The sequence below is a fragment of the Salmo salar genome, chromosome ssa03 (genome assembly GCF_905237065.1).
Source record: "Salmo salar chromosome ssa03, Ssal_v3.1, whole genome shotgun sequence".
NCBI classification, from domain to species: domain Eukaryota; kingdom Metazoa; phylum Chordata; class Actinopteri; order Salmoniformes; family Salmonidae; genus Salmo; species Salmo salar.
The window spans coordinates 58,204,762-58,223,736 of NC_059444.1; the positions used below are offsets into that span (position 1 = coordinate 58,204,762).

At 45.7% G+C, this 18,975-nt stretch overlaps 1 protein-coding gene across 3 annotated transcripts in view; it reads right to left on the bottom strand.

Moving 5' to 3' along the window:
• The window catches only part of LOC106600820 (junction plakoglobin), a 63,132-nt gene that overhangs the window by 35,099 nt on the left and 9,058 nt on the right, over positions 1 to 18,975 (bottom strand). The window contains exon 1 of one of the 3 annotated variants that reach the window (XM_045714999.1): positions 7,899 to 7,920. The exons of the other annotated variants lie outside the window; for them this stretch is intronic. The gene's annotated coding sequence lies outside the window, so the exon portion shown is untranslated. Of the gene's footprint in view, positions 1 to 7,898; positions 7,921 to 18,975 lie in introns of those variants that run through there. 3 annotated transcript variants of the gene reach the window in all.

An 18,975-nucleotide genomic window follows, 5' to 3' on the forward strand; every position in this document is an offset into this window, starting at 1 on the left:
TGGGGGACAGGTTATGCCCTGGCCATGCCAGGGTTGGGGACAGGTTAAGGGTGGGGGACAGGTTATGCCCTGGCCATGCCAGGGTTGGGGACAGGTTAAGCGTGGGGGACAGGTTATGCCCTGGCCATGCCAGGGTTGGGAACAGGTTAAGGGTGGGGGACAGGTTATGCCCTGGCCATGCCAGGGTTGGGGACAGGTTAAGGGTGGGGGACAGGTTATGCCCTGGCCATGCCATGGTTGGGGACAGGTTAAGCGTGGGGGACAGGTTATGCCCTGGCCATGCCAGGGTTGGGGACAGGTTAAGCGTGGGGGACAGGTTATGCCCTGGCCATGCCAGGGTTGGGAACAGGTTAAGCGTGGGGGACAGGTTATGCCCTGGCCATGCCAGGATGGGGTCAGGTTATGCCCTGGCCATGCCAGGGTGGGGTCAGGTTATGCCCTGGCCATGGCAGGGTGGGGTCAGGTTAAGCCCTGGCCATGCCAGGGTGGGGTCAGGTTATGCCCTGGCCATGGCAGGGTGGGGTCAGGTTAAGCCCTGGCCATGGCAGGGTGGGGTCAGGTTAAGCCCTGGCCATGCCAGGGTGGGGTCAGGTTAAGCCCTGGCCATGGCAGGGTGGGGGACAGGTGGGCCCTGGCCATAACCACTGATAGCAGCTCAGTAAATTGGTGCCAATTTGCCGACATGTTTTATACCAGGTTTTCCCCACATCCTTTTCTCCACACAGGTTTTGAATACCTTTTATGGATAACTAGGATGCGAGAGTCCAGTACGCAACCAGAAATATGGCTTACAAATCTAATTTTGTTGGCAAAATTGCACGGACCCCTGCGAGCATGCTCCAAATAACATGCCAAAATCAACTCAGTCATTTTAAACCAAGCTGAAAAGAACTTCACTTCTGTGAACTCTTGTGGCTTGTTTACTTTCAATGGCAAAGTAGAAAGGGGAAAAGAACATTGTGAACATTGTGAGGAATGCCACGTGGTGTGAGTTTCACAACGACCCTCCAACCAGGGCGTTCAAGTTCCATCTCAAGCTTCATCCCCAGCTTTGTGTTGCTACTTCCCCCTGGTACCAACCACAGCTAGCCTCTTCTTTGATTGTGCGATATGGGGAGACGAGCGTTTTACCCAGCAGATAACATCCTTTTTGTAGCAGAACCTTTTATCCACGCTCCACACTCGGATAAGACGTCTATCCATCTATCTAGTCCTCCTTCATACAAGCAAAAAAGCTCCAGGGACCGAGATGTAGCAGCCAAATGTTTGTTTTCTCCTTCTCCAGGTTTCCCTTGATGTGTTGTTTTTAGTTCCCCCATTCCCTGCATTTTACCCTCAGCCCCCTACCACAGCCCCGAGGAACAGATAAACGGATAAGACAAACCGATCCCTGCCAGGCTCAGCAACGGCTAAGAGGGGGACGGACTCTGAACTTAGTACAGGAGAGAGAGAGAAAGAGAGAGAGAGAAATGAAGAGAAGGACTCAGAAGAAAAACAGAGTGCTGGCTCTTGGTGGGCGGGGCGAATATGTGGCGATTACACACTAGGCGTTAAAATAAATCAGCCGAGCGCCTAAACGGCTCGCTTTGGAATTGTGCCCACGGGATGGAAAGCAGAGCCCAACCACAGAGACCTCAGATAGAGAGAGAGAAAGATGGGGGGAGAGAGAGAAAGCGAGATAGAGAGAGAGAGAGAGAGATGAGATGAGAGGAAGAAGGGCTGCATGAAATGGACAAAGAAGCAGAAAAAAGATATATACAGAGAAGATGAAACGTAAAGAATGAACTAGAGGGGAAAAGAAAGAGAGAGGGAGGGAGGGGTGAAAGAGAGATGGAGCGGGAAAATTGGAGAGATGAGAATAGAAAAGAAAGAGTGACAGAAAGAGAGTGAGAGTGACTGAGGAAGACAGAAATAGTGAAGGGAGAGGGAGGCGGAGGGCTAAAGCCTTCATTTACAGGCAACATTAATCCAATTTTCTATATCGGATGGATATAGAATTTACTTTCCCTCTGTTTGAAGGGAGCAGAGGAAATCCCCAAAAAATCCTTATTGAGCTTGTCTGGAAAATAATATAACATGCACAGGAGAAAACACTTGAAGATACTAGCCTGCCTTGCCAGAAGAAAATGGATCTCAAAGATCAGAGAGAGAGAGAGAGAGAGAGTGAGGGAGAGAGAGAGGCCTTCAAAAATGTGTGTCTTAGCTGCACAACAGAATTCAGGCAGCAACTTATTATTGCCAAAACTCACAGTTCTTCCTATAAAAGATGCAGGTTTGTTTTCTAAATGAACAAGCTTGGTTTGCTAACAGGGACTACTTAGCCCCTCATCCACTGGTGTGCGATGCCAGGAGGACATTATGCTGTCGCTGCACTGTGTGAAAACCCAGCCAGCTTCTCAGCTTTGCATACTGAAGCACTACATGATGTCGTAGCAATGCAGCCAATTCCAACTCTGCCGCCGACAGACTGAGCAAAAGACAAGGCAACAGAGAGAGTATGAAAGTGGAAGCGGTTCAAAGAAGGTGAGGACCGAGGGCAAGCGAGGTGAGATAGAGAGAGGAGAACTGGACAAATAAGGGGGAAAGGGAGCACATAATGAGTAGAAAAATAAATAGGAGAAGAAGGAGGGATATGGCGCAACAGAGGAATGAAAAAGTAACAAGAAAGAGTGTTAGGCAGGAAAGGAAAATGGTAGAGAAACGCAGAGGAGATAAGGAACACGGAATGAATAGAGGAGAGGAGGAGATTGTGAAGAGGTGAGAAAGTGAAGGAGGTGGGGGGAGACAGTGATGGCAATTGGAGAAGACAGGGCTTTCAATATTCCGAGCGAGGCGTCAATTGAAAGGAGTCGACGGGCTCACTGGAGGGGCCTGGCTCGGTACACATCCGCTCACTGGAGACACACGGGTTATAGACTACTGGGGCCTGCCTGAACACACACACCATACACACGCCCATGCACTTATTCAAACACACATGTTCACACACACATGCACACGCTACTTTTCTTTCACGGTGACGAAGCAGTGATTCAAATGGTGCATATCTAACTGCAATGCTCCCCAACAAAACATGTTTTCCTCCTTTGGCAACCACCTCATTTCTCTTTCAACAAGTCCAAGTCCTCTGATCATCTCCATCTCCCGCTCTCTCTCTGTCCTGTCTAGATCTGTCTCTATCTCCTCCTGTCTTCCTCTCTTCTCTATCCATCTCTCCCTGCTGCCCTCCTTTCTTCTTAGATCATGTGGGAGCTGTCCTTGACCAGAGAGAAACTGCCTGTCAGATAGAGGTAAAAGTGTGTGTGTGTGTGTGTGTGTGTGTGTGTGTGTGTGTGTGTGAGAGAGAGAGAGACAGCCTCAGGGGATGGCATTGTGGCCTGCAATACGTCACTCTTTCCTTCAAAAACCCCTGATGAGCACACAAAACACAGCACCGGATAATCTGAGGTCATGTCTCTTAACCACTATCGCCACTGCTCTGTTCTCACACACACACACACACACACACACACACACACACACACACACACACACACACACAAAAATACTGACAAATACACACAAAAACATACATCCATTGGACCATAATATACACACTGTTTTTTTTTATCAAAATGCCTTCTGGAACATGTGAACTTTCATGTGCCTTAATAACAAAATTGTATTCTATTTGTAAATACAAATAAAATTGTTCAATTACGGGCCTAGTAGGTTTAGCCATGGAAAAAGTCAGGAACCTTCCCGCTAGCCATTATTGGCTGAGATAATGGATAGGTGAGTTCAGATTGGTATGCCATGTAGCACGCTTATGTCTATAACATGAGCTGCTCAGTATGTGTAGATAATCCTTTCTACCATGTCTTTTTTGAAAGATGTCATGAAGAACTGAAAAAGTGCTGCCCTGAATTTAACAGGCACTATCGACAAAGATCAGTGGGGAAAAGTTGTGATGGAATTCTTTGTGAAGGACGATCGTGCCATGCTGACTCTCTCTGACTCTGAAAATGAATCAGACGATCCCTGATTTAGGTCAAAACATTTTCATTGAAGCAGCCATTGTAGAGTCTTCTGGTGACAGTGATGGGGAACAAGCGGCGATCAACAGTGTTGTTGTCACGGAAGAAGTTGACCGAGTTTTGAAATCAGCGGAATGCCCAGTGGAAGCAGAGAATTACAGCTAAGGAGATTGAGAAAATTCTGCCTTTTGATTGAAAATATGCAGAGGGAGTCGAAAAGAGAACACAGAAGGCTGTTGTAACCCGAAGGCAGGTGTTTTATACATCTTCAAACTAAGGGCAACCATGGCATCCATGACAGAGGCAGAAGCGTTCATCCATGTATACGGGTAAGTCTAGTTAGGTACAATTTCAGATATTATACATGTTTAGCTTTGTCAGAAAGTAATTTACATTGCAAGTTAAAGCATACTGTTAGCTAGCTAACGTTAGCTGGCTGGCTTGCTAGGTAACGTTATATGTAAAATGTGTACTGTTGGGGGTATTGGAGGACCAGGGTTGGGAAACACTGGATGAGGTTATAAGCCAAGGACTAGATAAAGTGTATTTTTGCTACTACTTTCACTACTTGAAATCTTTGGTTGTTTACTACACTACCTAACTCACTCTGTTTAGCACATGGCCTCAAATGTGAATACTTAAAGAGATGGGTGGGGCTAAGGCTCAAGAGGGTTTGAATGATGCTGAATGTCTGTAGACCAGTGGCGGTCGGTGTTGTTCAAGATGAGGGAAGATGATTATTTTTAAGGCCTTATTTCTATTACAGCATGTTGGATGGTTGTCATTCATATTCCATTCACCCAGCTCAATGTAACATCGATAGGTTTAGGCAGTTGCATGACAGTTGAATTTTCCCTGTACCCATCATGAGGTTGCTACAACATAGCCTATGACACATTCAATACCGCCTTGCACACTCTTGCCTGCATCTAGCCGATCTAGGGAGTAATCATTAGTCCAACAGTTGCAAATGTGAATTTCTATTGGACAAATTCAGGTATTTTTTATCCCCGTTTCGTTCCGTTTGCTTCCGTTTAACAAGTGTTTTTGACCAGAATCGGTGGAATGAATACACCCGTGATCACACGCAAACACAGTTCACTTTCATAGTATCCACATGAAAACAGCAACTATCTACGCGCTCTCCTCCTCGCACCTTTTTCCTTCACTTGTGGACATCAGTGCACAACACATCATCTGTCTGTGACCAGACGGAAAAACCTTTCCAAGCCAAACCTTCATATCATGATCGCTATAACCATCACACACAGCCTGCATTGTCGTCACGTCATAGTCAACATAGCTACTATACCAAATGCGTTAGTAGACCCTCTACAAACATGCAGTACAGTGTACAGTCAGAAAGCGGTGGCAATAAATTAATAAAACCAAATGCTTACCTTGACTTGGAAGAATTCCAGTGTTGGATAGCCATAGCCAGCTGGCTAACATAGTGGGCTAAACTAGCTAGCTGCATTCACTAGCTAAGTGAAAGTAAGAAAAAATACAACCAAATATAGCTAGCTCTCGCTCTCACTTCTCCTTCATTTTGGAAGAAATTAATTTGTTCAAAACTATTAAACTATTGTCTTTCTCTCTCTTTGAGTCAACTACTCACCACATTTTATGCACTGCAGTGCTAGCTAGTGCTAGATTCATTCTCTGATATTTTGACTGGGTGGAAAACATGTCAGTTCATGCTGCAAGAGCTCTGATAGGTTGGAGGACGTCTTCCGGAAGTTACTGTGTACGTCTATGGAAGGGGGTGAGTACCATGAGCCTCCTAGGTTTTGTATTGAGGTCAATGTACACCATGGTGCTACCCTACAGAGTGCTGTTGAGGCTACTGTAGACCTTCATTGCAAAACAGTGTTTTAATCAATTATTTGGTGATGTGAATATATTTAGTTTAGTTTTATCTAAAAATGATAACTCTTTTAATGTTTCACTATTTGTATTTTTATGAAATTCACTGAGGATGGTCCTCCCCTTCCTCCTCTGTGGAGCCTCCAATGGTGTAGACAAAGAAGAGCTCTCCAGTAGGTGTACCAAAACATTCCAGGGCCATTTTCTCAAAAATGGGGTTACAAGTTTATCAACTTTCAAAGCAGAATTACTTTCCCATTGTTCCTCAACTGCAGTGTATGATACAGTGGCTTGAGAAAGTATTCACCCACTTGGCATTTTTCCTTTTTTGTTTCCTTACAACCTGGAATTAAAATGGATTTTGGGGGATGTGGGGGTTGTATCATTTGATTTACACAACATGCCTACCAATTTGAAGATGCAAAATATTTTTTGGGTCAAACAAACAAGAAATAAGATTTAAAAAAATGAAAACTTGAGCGTGCATAACTATCCACTCCCCCCCCTCCCCCCAAAGTAAATACTTTGTAGAGACACCTTTTGCAGCAATTACAGCTGCAAGTCTCTTGGGGTATGTCTCTATAAGCTTGGCACATCTAGCCACTGGGATTTTTGCCTATTCTTCAAGGCAAAACTGCTCCAGCTCCTTCAAGTAGGATGGGTTCCACTGGTGTACAGCAATCTTGAAGTCATTCCACAGATTCTCAATTCGATTGAGGTCTGGGCTTTGACTAGGCCATTCCAAGACATTTAAATGTTTCCCCTTAAACCACTTGAGTGTTGCTTTAGCAGTATGCTTAGGGTCATTGTCCTGCTGGAAGGTGAACCTTCGTCCCAGTCTCAAATCTCTGGAACACTGAAACAGGTTTCCCTCAAGAATTTCCCTGTATTTAGTGCCATCCATCATTCCTTCAATTCTGACCAGTTTCCAAGTCCCTGCCGATGAAAAACATCCCCACAGCATGATGCTGCTACCACCATGCTTCACTGTGGGGATGGTATTCTTGGGGTGATGAGAGGTGTTGGGTTTGTGACAGACATTGCGTTTTCCTTGATGGCCAAAAAGCAACATTTTTGTCTCATCTGACCAGAGTACCTTCTTCCATATGTTTGGGGAGTCTCCCACATGCATTTTTGTGAACACCAAACATGTTTGCTTATTTTTTTCTGGCCACTCTTCCGTAAAGCCCAGCTCTGTGGAGTGTACGATGGACAGATACTCCAATCTCCGCTGTGGAGTTTTGCAGCTCCTTCAAGGGTTATCTTTGGTCTCTACTTTTGCAAGGCACTGTATACACTTTCTAGCTTTAAGTCTCTACTTTTATCCAATGTAAAAAAAAAAAAAGAGTGCTACATAGGACCACATCGAGCTGGTCAGTCACATATGGACAAAGCCAGTGGGACAAGAGGCCATTCCTAGACTAAGGGTCAGTACAGATAAAGAGAGATAAGTGGACCTCTGAGAGAAACATTTTAAGAGTGAGGGAGAGGCTGAGAAAAAGACGGGGAGAGATGGAAGGAAGACAAAAGGGAAGAGACAGGGAGAGTGCATCAGTGGGGGAAGGTGGTCATAGATGGTAAGATAAAGAAGAAAGAGTGAGAGAGTGCGAGAGAGACAGAGACAGAGAGAGACAGAGAGAGACAGAGCGACAGAGAGACAGAGAGAGACAGACAGAGATAGAGAGACAGCGAGAGAGAGACAGAAAGAGAGAGAGAGAGAGAGAGAGAGAAGCTTGTAGGCCAAAACCTGGGCCCTCCTACGCCCTCTTGTCCTCCAGTCATCCTGACTTTATGCACAGGAGCCAACTGTATTCTGTATGGCTCAGCAGGCCTATACACACACACACACACACACACACACACACACACACACACACACACACACACACACACACACACACACACACACACACACACACACACACACACACACACACACACACAGATCGAGAACAGAAGTGAGTGCGTAGACTACAAGACCAGTGTATGCAAAGGCCATTTGAATAAGACATTAACCTGAAAACAACAGGCGCTGGCTGTTGTGGAGATGTAGCTGGTCTGGTCTGGTCTGTCGCGGGGAGACCTGGCAGAGACCTGACAGCCTGCAGACACCCGGCTTCACTCTCCCTCCCTCCCTCCCTCCCTCCGACCCAAGGGGTTGGCACGGTAACCACAAGGCAACGTAGGGCAGATCTGACAGACGGGGCTCTCCTCACCCCCTCGGCCTCATGGGAGAAATAATCTGCACACTGAGTGAACTCTTCCTCCACACACAGACAGAGAGAAACAGGGAGAGAGCGAGAGAGAGAGAGAGAGAGGTCATGATCAGATGAGCTCCTGCATTTTTCCCCATGTTCTTAAAAAAATATAGATTTAGAGTTAGATAAACTTGGATTTTTTTGTCAGGAACATATACAGGATGCTACCCTCTACAACTAACCTTCACTCCAAATCAAAACTCAAAACCTCCAACCTGATTTTGGACGGAATTACAGAATCACCTGGAAGGCTTACAACTACCAAATATAATTATTCCAAAGCTATACAGCAAATGATCTTGAAAACAACAGAAACCCAAAAACACCATACAACCTGCAACTGGGTGAGTAATGTTTAGTCTGAAGTTATATTTTATTTCCAAAAGCCAAGAAGAAAATACATTACATTACTTTATAAGGACTGAATGCTAAATTTAGGCTGCCAAGCTTGATACGACTTCAATTAGCACTGACGTGTCAAGTGAGAGGTGTCAAAGCCCTTTAGCCCAACGATGGCAGGAGAGTCACACAGTCTACTCCAACCAAATAGAGAGGATTTAGAAGCTAGCTCCCGCTGTTCAGAGGTAATTAAAATACAGTAACCTGTGTATGTAAAGAATGATAACGCAAGAAAAGAGCACAAAATGAAGCGTCTTATGGAAAATCAAGAGACACTTTTTGCTGACTAAAATAAAAATGGGAACATCAGCAACCTCATCTTCCACACAGACCATCCCCTGGCATGGCACAGTGCTATATTAACCAGACCATCCCCTGGCATGGCACAGTGCTATATTAACCAGACCATCCCCTGGCATGGCACAGTGCTATATTAACCAGATCATCCCCTGGCATGGCACAGTGCTATATTAACCAGACCATCCCCTGGCATGGCACAGTGCTATATTAACCAGACCATCCCCTGGCATGGCACAGTGCTATATTAACCAGACCATCCCCTGGCATGGCACAGTGCTATATTAACCAGATCATCCCCTGGCATGGCACAGTGCTATATTAACCAGACCATCCCCTGGCATGGCACAGTGCTATATTAACCAGATCATCCCCTGGCATGGCACAGTGCTATATTAACCAGACTATCCCCTGGCATGGCACAGTGCTATATTAACCAGACCATCCCCTGGCATGGCACAGTGCTATATTAACCAGACCATCCCCTGGCATGGCACAGTGCTATATTAACCAGACCATCCCCTGGCATGGCACAGTGCTATATTAACCAGACCATCCCCTGGCATGGCACAGTGCTATATTAACCAGACCATCCCCTGGCATGGCACAGTGCTATATTAACCAGATCATCCCCTGGCATGGCACAGTGCTATATTAACCAGACCATCCCCTGGCATGGCACAGTGCTATATTAACCAGATCATCCCCTGGCATGGCACAGTGCTATATTAACCAGACCATCCCCTGGCATGACACAGTGCTATATTAACCAGACCATCCCCTGGCATGGCACAGTGCTATATTAACCAGATCATCCCCTGGCATGGCACAGTGCTATATTAACCAGACCATCCCCTGGCATGGCACAGTGCTATATTAACCAGACCATCCCCTGGCATGACACAGTGCTATATTAACACAGACCATCCCCTGGCATGGCACAGTGCTATATTAACCAGACCATCCCCTGGCATGACACAGTGCTATATTAACCAGACCATCCCCTGGTATGGCACAGTGCTATATTAACCAGATCATCCCCTGGCATGACACAGTGCTATATTAACCAGACCATCCCCTGGCATGGCACAGTGCTATATTAACCAGACCATTCCCTGGCATGGCACAGTGCTATATTAACCAGACCATCCCTTGGCATGGCACAGTGCTATATTAGCCAGACCATCCCCTGGCATGGCACAGTGCTATATTAGCCAGACCATCCCCTGGCATGGCACAGTGCTATATTAACCAGACCATCCCTTGGCATGGCACAGTGCTATATTAGCCAGACCATCCCCTGGCATGGCACAGTGCTATATTAGCACACTGCCCCTCTGTTAAGAGAGGGGCTGTTAACGAGGGGTGGAAACTCAGGATACTAGACAACGAGGACTCTGAATCAGCTAATATAAATCTCTATAAGTTTGGAACAGTAATGGTACAGGGCAACACCAAACCGTTTCAGCTGGACTTTTACCTAATCAAAGAAGTGACAGAGAACTATCCACAAGAGAGGTGGCCACCCCCGCAGAGAAGGCAGCAGAACAGCCCACCTCAGCTCCCGACAAAAGTCTCAACACCACAGCAGAACAGTCCACCCCAGACCCTGACCATAGCGTTAACATCACAGCAGAACAGTCCACCCCAGACCCTGACCATAGCGTCGACATCACAGCAGAACAGTCCACCCCAGACCCTGACCATAGCGTCTACATCACAGCAGAACAGTCCACCCCAGACCCTGACCATAGCGTCGACACCACAGCAGAACAGTCCACCCCAGACCCTGACCATAGCGTCTACATCACAGCAGAACAGTCCACCCCAGACCCTGACCACGTCTACATCACAGCAGAACAGTCCACCCCAGACCCTGACCATAGCGTCTACATCACAGCAGAACAGTCCACCCCAGACCCTGACCATAGTGTTAACACCACAGCAGAACAGTCCACCCCAGACCCTGACCACGTCTACATCACAGCAGAACAGTCCACCCCAGACCCTGACCATAGTGTCTACATCACAGCAGAACAGTCCACCCCAGACCCTGACCATAGTGTCTACATCACAGCAGAACAGTCCACCCCAGACCCTGACCATAGCGTCTACATCACAGCAGAACAGTCCACCCCAGACCCTGACCACGTCTACATCACAGCAGAACAGTCCACCCCAGACCCTGACCATAGCGTCTACATCACAGCAGAACAGTCCACCCCAGACCCTGACCATAGCGTCTACATCACAGCAGAACAGTCCACCCCAGACCCTGACCATAGTGTCAACATCACAGCAGAACAGTCCACCCCAGACCCTGACCATAGTGTCTACATCACAGCAGAACAGTCCACCCCAGACCCTGACCATAGCGTCTACATCACAGCAGAACAGTCCACCCCAGACCCTGACCATAGCGTCTACATCACAGCAGAACAGTCCACCCCAGACCCTGACCATAGCGTCTACATCACAGCAGAACAGTCCACCCCAGACCCTGACCACGTCTACATCACAGCAGAACAGTCCACACCAGACCCTGACCATAGCGTCTACATCACAGCAGAACAGTCCACCCCAGACCCTGACCATAGCGTCTACATCACAGCAGAACAGTCCACCCCAGACCCTGACCACGTCTACATCACAGCAGAACAGTCCACCCCAGACCCTGACCATAGCGTCTACATCACAGCAGAACAGTCCACCCCAGACCCTGACCATAGCGTCTACATCACAGCAGAACAGTCCACCCCAGACCCTGACCATAGCGTCTACATCACAGCAGAACAGTCCACACCAGACCCTGACCATAGCGTCTACATCACAGCAGAACAGTCCACCCCAGACCCTGACCATAGCGTTAACATCACAGCAGAACAGTCCACCCCAGACCCTGACCATAGTGTCTACATCACAGCAGAACAGTCCACCCCAGACCCTGACCATAGTGTCTACATCACAGCAGAACAGTCCACCCCAGACCCTGACCATAGCGTCTACATCACAGCAGAACAGTCCACCCCAGACCCTGACCATAGCGTCTACATCACAGCAGAACAGTCCACACCAGACCCTGACCATAGCGTCTACATCACAGCAGAACAGTCCACACCAGACCCTGACCATAGCGTTAACATCACAGCAGAACAGTCCACCCCAGACCCTGACCATAGTGTCGACATCACAGCAGAACAGTCCACCCCAGACCCTGACCATAGCGTCGACACCACAGCAGAACAGTCCACCCCAGACCCTGACCATAGCGTCGACATCACAGCAGAACAGTCCACCCCAGACCCTGACCATAGCGTCTACATCACAGCGGGACAGACAAATGAAGAACCCCAAGCCCAGGGGATCTCACCCCCTCTGAGCACCCCCCCTGTCATCCACCCTGATAGACCTCCTGACAACCCCCCCACACCCACTGAGGACATACACAAGACACAGATTGTACTCCTTATGGACTTAAATGGGAAAAAAATACAAGAAAATAAATGTTGTCCCAAACCCAATGTGTCTAAACTCTGGTGTCCAAACACCCAGCGCGCCCTACAACTTCTGTCTGAGGACCAACTAGGTTCACCTAGCCACATAATAATACACACAGGCACAAATGACCTGAGAGCACAGCAGGAAAGGGTGGCCACAGCACTGAAGGGAGTGATTGAAAAAGCTTCTTCTACTTTCCCCAATGCACAAGTGGTTATATCCACCCTGCTACCACGAAAAGACTTCCACCCTGCTACCATACAGTGGGAAAACGCAAGTATTTCCTGTGACTGTGCCTCAAAACCAAATGTTTACCTGGCCCACCACTCCACCCTGGACTTGAACAGCCTTTATGACCAGGTCCACCTATACAAGGCAGCAGTGCCCACCTTCGCCCGGACCCTAAAGGACATCGCTCTCAAACGCAGCCCCAAAACTTCACACAGGAGCAACAGACCAGACCAGCGAGACACTCTCCCAGACCTGCGGGACCCCCCGTCCTACACATAGAAGACCCACGCCGAGACCACATCCACATCCCACCCCAACCAATCAACCCCCACCCCCCAAGTCAACCATGCCCACACCCCATTTAGGCCCCCTCAGACCTATGCCCCTCCTGCCCACCCCATGCACCGCACCCCTGCAAAGAGGGCCTCAACATGGAAGTCACACATATGTCCAGGCCGTGAGTGGGCAAACAGGCCCAACCCCCACTCTTACAATAGCCCAAGACCATGGCATGTACCAGATGCTCAGCAGGCTCTGCTCACACTTTCTGCCCTGAGGCCAAACCACACGACCAACAACATTGGACACTTTATGGAACACAAAGCCTTCACTATCTCATCCTGGAATATCCAAGGCCTGAGGTCATCTGCCTTTGGCCAAAAGAGCAGGAACCTGGACTTAATCAAAGAAATCGGAAATACAGACATTGTCATCCTACAAGAAACCTGGTATAGAGGAGACAGATCCACTGGTTGCCCTCTAGGTTACAGAGTGCTGGTAGTCCCATCCACCAAACTACCAGGTGTGAAACAGAGAAGGGACTCAGGGGGTATGCTAATGTGGTATAGAGCAGACCTAACTCACTCCATTAAATTAATCAAAACAGGAACATTTTACATTTGGCTTGAAATTCAAAAGGAAATTATCTTAACAGAGAAAAATGTCCTCCTGTGAGCTACCTATATCCCCCCACTAGAATCCCCATATGTTAATGAAGTCTAAGTCTAGTCTGAGGCGACCTAAATGCCAGAACCGGACAAGAACCTGACACCCTCAGCACACATGGGGACAAACACCTGCCTGGAGAAGACAGCATTCCCTCCCCAATATATGCCCCCCTAGGCACAACTATGACAACATAACCAAGAAAAACGGGTCACAACTCCTGCAGCTCTGTCGCACGCTGGGTATGTACATAGTCAATGGTAGGCTTCGAGGGGACTCCTATGTTAGGTACACCTATAGCTCATCTCTTGGCAGTAGTACTGTAGACTACTTTATCATTGACCTCAACCCAGAGTCTCTCAGAGCATTCACAGTCAGCCCACTGACACCACTATCAGACCACAGCAAAATCACAGTCTACCTGAACAGAGCAATACTCAATCATGAGGCTTCAAAGCCAAAGGAACTCAGTAATATAAAGAAATGCTATAGATAGAAGGAATGTAGTTTGGAAACCTACCAAAAAACAATTAGGCAACAACAAATTCAATCCCTTTTAGACAACTTCCTGTACAAAACATTCCACTGTAATAGTGAAGATGTAAACTTGGCAGTAGAAAATCTTAACAGTATATTTGACCTCTCAGCTTCCCTATCAAATCTAAAAATCTCAAATAGAAAACTGAAGAAAATGAACAACAATGACAAATGGTTTGATGAAGAATGCAAAAATCTAAGAAAGAAATTGAGAAACATGTCCAACCAAAAACATAGAGACCCGGAAAACCTGAGTCTAAGCCTTCACTATGGTGAATCACTAAAACAATACAGAAATACACTACAGAAAAAGAAGGAACTGTAAATCAGCTCAATGTAATTGAAGAATCCATAGACTCTAACCACTTCTGGGAAAATTGGAAAACACTAAACAAACAACAACACGAAGAATTATCTATCCAAAATGGAGATGTATGGGTAAACCACTTCTCCAGTCTTTTTGGCTCTATAACAAAGAACAAACAGCAAAAACATATACATGATCAAATACAAATCATAGAATCAACTATTAAAGACTACCAGAACCCACTGGATTCTCCAATTACCTCGGATGAACTACAGGACAAAATAAAAACCATCCAACCCAAAAAGGCCTGTGGTGTTGATGGCATCCTCAATGAAATGATCAAATATACAGACAACAAATTTCAATTGGCTATACTAAAGCTCTTTAACATCATCCTTAGCTCTGGCATCTTCCCCAATATTTGGAACCAAGGACTGATCACCCCAATCCACAAAGGTGGAGACAAATTTGACCCCAATAACTACCGTGGGATATATGTCAACAGCATCCTTGGGAAAATCCTCTGCATTATCATTAACAGCAGACTCGTACATTTCCTCAGTGAAAACAATGTACTGAGCAAATGTCAAATTGGCTTTTTACCGAATTATTGTACGACAGACCACGTATTCACCCTGCACACCCTAATTGACAAACAAACAAACCAAAACAAAGGCAAAGTCTTCTCATGCTTTGTTGATTTCAAAAGAGCCTTCGAGTCAATTTGGCACGAGGGTCTGCTATACAAATTGATGGAAAGGGGTGTTGGGGGAAAAACATGCGACATTATAAAATCCATGTACACAAACAACAAGTGTGCAGTTAAAATAGTAAAAAAACACACACATTTCTTCCCACAGGGCCGTGGGGTGAGACAGGGATGCAGCTTAAGCCCCACCCTCTTCAGCATATATATCAACGAATTGGCAAGGACACTAGAAAAATCTGCAGCACCCGGCCTCACCCGACTAGAATCTGAAGTCAAATGTCTACTGTTTGCTGATGATCTATCTGGTGCTTCTGTCACCAACCAAGGAGGGCCTACAGCAGCACCTAGACCTGGGCCCTGACAGTAAATCTCAGGAAGACCAAAATAATGGTGTTCCAAAAAAGGTCCAGTCGCCAGGATCACAAATACAAATTCCATCTAGACACCATTGCCCTAGAGCACACAAAAGACTATACATACCTTGGCCTAAACATCAGCACCACAGGTAACTTCCCCAAAGCTGTGAACGATCTCAGAGACAAGGCAAGAAAAGCATTCTATGCCATCAAAAGGAACATAAAATTCAACATACCAATTAGGATCTGGCTTAAAATACTTGAATCAGTTATTGAACCAATTGCCCTTTATGGTTGTGAGGTCTGGGTTCCGCTCACCAGCCAAGAATTCACAAAATGGGACAAACATCAAATTGAGACTGCGCATGCAGAATTCTGAAAAAATATCCTCCATGTACAACGTAGAACAAATAATGCATGCAGAGCAGAATTAGGCCGATATCCGCTAATTATCAAAATCCAGAAAAGAGCAGTTAAATTCTACAACCACCTAAAAGGAAGCGATTCCCAAACCTTCCATAACAAAGCCATCACCTACAGAGAGATGAACCTAGAGAAGAGTCCCCTAAGCAAGCTGGTCCTGGGGCTCTGTTCACAAACCCAAACACACCCCACAGAGCCCCAGGACAGCAACACAATTACACTCAACCAAATCATGAGAAAACAAAAAGATAATTACTTGACACATTGGAAAGAATTAACAAAAAAACAGAGCAAACTAGAATGCTATTTGGCCCTAAACAGAGAGTACACAGTGGCAGAATACCTGACCACTGTGACTGACCCAAACTTAAGGAAAGCTTTGACTATGTACAGACTCAGTGAGCATAGCCTTGCTATTGAGAAAGGCCGCCATAGGGAGACCTGGCTCTCAAGAGAAGATAGGTTATGTGCACACTGCCCACAAAATGAGGTGGAAACTGAGCTGCGCTTCCTAACCTCCTGCCCAATGTATGACCATATTTGAGACACATATTTCCCTCAGATTACACAGATCCAAAAAGAATTCAAAAACAAACCTGATTTTGATAAACTCCTATATGTACTGGGTGAAATACCACAGTGTGCCATCACAGCAGCAGGATTTGTGACCTGTTGCCACAAGAAAAGGTCAACTAGTGAAGAACAAACACTATTGTAAATACAACCCATATTTATGCTTATTTATTTTCCCTTTTGAACGTTAACCATTTGTACATCGTTACAACACTGTATATATACATAATATGACATTTGTAATGTCTTCATTCTTTTGGAACTTCTGTGAGTGCAATGTTTACTGTTCATTTGTATTGTTCATTTCACTTTTGTATATTATCTACTTCACTTGCTTTGGCAATGTTAACATGCCAATAAATCCCCTTGAATTGAATTGAGAAACAGGGGACCGTTAAGCCCTGCGTAACTTAACAGATCAAACTGCCCAGAGCTGAGGAGGAAGAAACCAAGCGGGGGTGCAACAAGCGGGGGAGACGTACCCATTGACATAGCAAGTGTAGAAACGGATGTGGTCATTCAAGGCTAAAGTGGATTGTTTGCAAACCATTTCGGATGAGTCAGTCAGTTCAAATTTTTTCATGTTCCAATCGATGCACGTTGACGAGAGCGCCTCATTGTTCTGTTCCTTGAGCTACCGTCATTATACCACAATGTGCCAATTCAATTAGGTTGCCATCCCCTATAATTCAAATAAATGAAGGCTTATGTCAAAACAATCAATATGTAAACACAAAGGAGGAAAGGTGGAGGGGAAGTAAAGAAATAAATTGAAAAGCATTCTTAGAAACAGGGGGAGGGAATTGGCTCAGTATATTGTGTCGTAAATACAGAGGCTGAAATAATCAACCACTTCTCTCCTTTAAAGATTAATTGAAAATTACTCTTGTTAGGGTGCCATTTGATGGTGTGTGAGTCCAGAATATGTTTTAACTAATGTGGGCAAAGCAGCATTTTCACTACTGCATGTATTTCTTTATAAATCATTTGGTGTTGTTTTGACTAGCGCAACTAGTAGCAGTGTTTTGACTGCTGTAAGATGTCAAGTTGAGTGTCAAGAGTGTCATGTCTTCAGTATGATGCTGTGAAGTCTTTGCACTAGAACTACCTTGTGCTATTCAGAATAAAGGGTACAGTTAACTCTGAAGATGACCATGTAGTGCACTCTTTAATGCAGAACTGAACTCAAATTACTTCTCTAGTTGAAAATGACATATGTGACATCAATATTAGTCAGGAACATTTATTCCAATGCCAAAATTGACTAAAAAGTGCAAATAGTTACATTTTTGTCATAAAGTCAGTATAATTCAAAAGAGAGTTTTGTGAGATTTATGTACATGAGTTAGTCATGACTTACTTAAGGGTTGGGTTTTGATTTCGACAATACCCACTTGCCGACTACCATGGGATAAACAGTTGCAGTGATTGTGGTCTATCCAATCGTACAGCTGCACACAGACAGTGAGACAGACTTGGCCAGCAGCACAGCAGATCAAACTTTGTTTCCATAAGACAACAGAGTCACACATTTTTTGACTTGAGAAATACTGCACCAAACACCTTAGCTAGTAGAATTGCTAACTAAAAGCTCCTAGGCAAAAACATCAAAATGACTTACAGATTTCTTGAGTTATCTTAGATTCATTCTGACTATTTTGAGGAAGTGATACTGGCTTTGTTCCTATGATGTCCAATGAGGGGCAAACTTAAGTAACTGCCACATCGAACCACACCCCCAAGACTAAAATCTTAATGAGCAACAGAAAAACATGCAGAATCGGTGCGTTCAGTCACTCTTTAATCACTGTGTATAGTGTTTGTATAGTGTTTCAACTATATGCAGGACAATGTTTAAAATATCAGGAGTGTTCAGACTATTGCAAAAAGGCCTAGCTTTAGTGTATAAAGCGCATAGTTAAGTGGTTATGCACAGCACTAGAATGTTCTACAAGGTATTTGAACAACTGTGTCGCTTTGAATACATAGAGTATTTGGGTCAGACTATCGAGGGCAGTGTAGTGTTCAGACAACAGTAGATGTGGGACAATACTGCTCGGAGCACGGGGGAGAAATCCTGGTCGGAGGGATGTAGAGAAAAACACCAAACTGACAGGTTGTATAATAATTGGGCCTTACATAACCATAGGGATAACACACCTGCTTTTGCCAACAGTGGTCATATCCAGTATCCACTGCCAGTTCTGTTACTGATCAGCACATACACAAACACAAATGCATCGTAAAATACATGCACACATAATAACAGGCATGCAGAGCACATGTACCCACACAAATGTGTGCCCTCAAATGTGTGCCCTCTACAGACAAGGCCACACACACACACGCACGCACACACACACACACACACACACACACACACACTGTGTGCAAGGAAGAGGACCAGAGCAGACCTCACTCTCAGTGGGAGACTATAGGACTAGCTGTTCCAGGTGTAACCTGCCATCTCTCTCACTGGTCCCTGACAGATAGAGTACAAGCAGCAGGGTTGGAGGGGGAAGAGAGATGGAGAGTGTGTGAGGGAGAAAAAGAAAGAAAA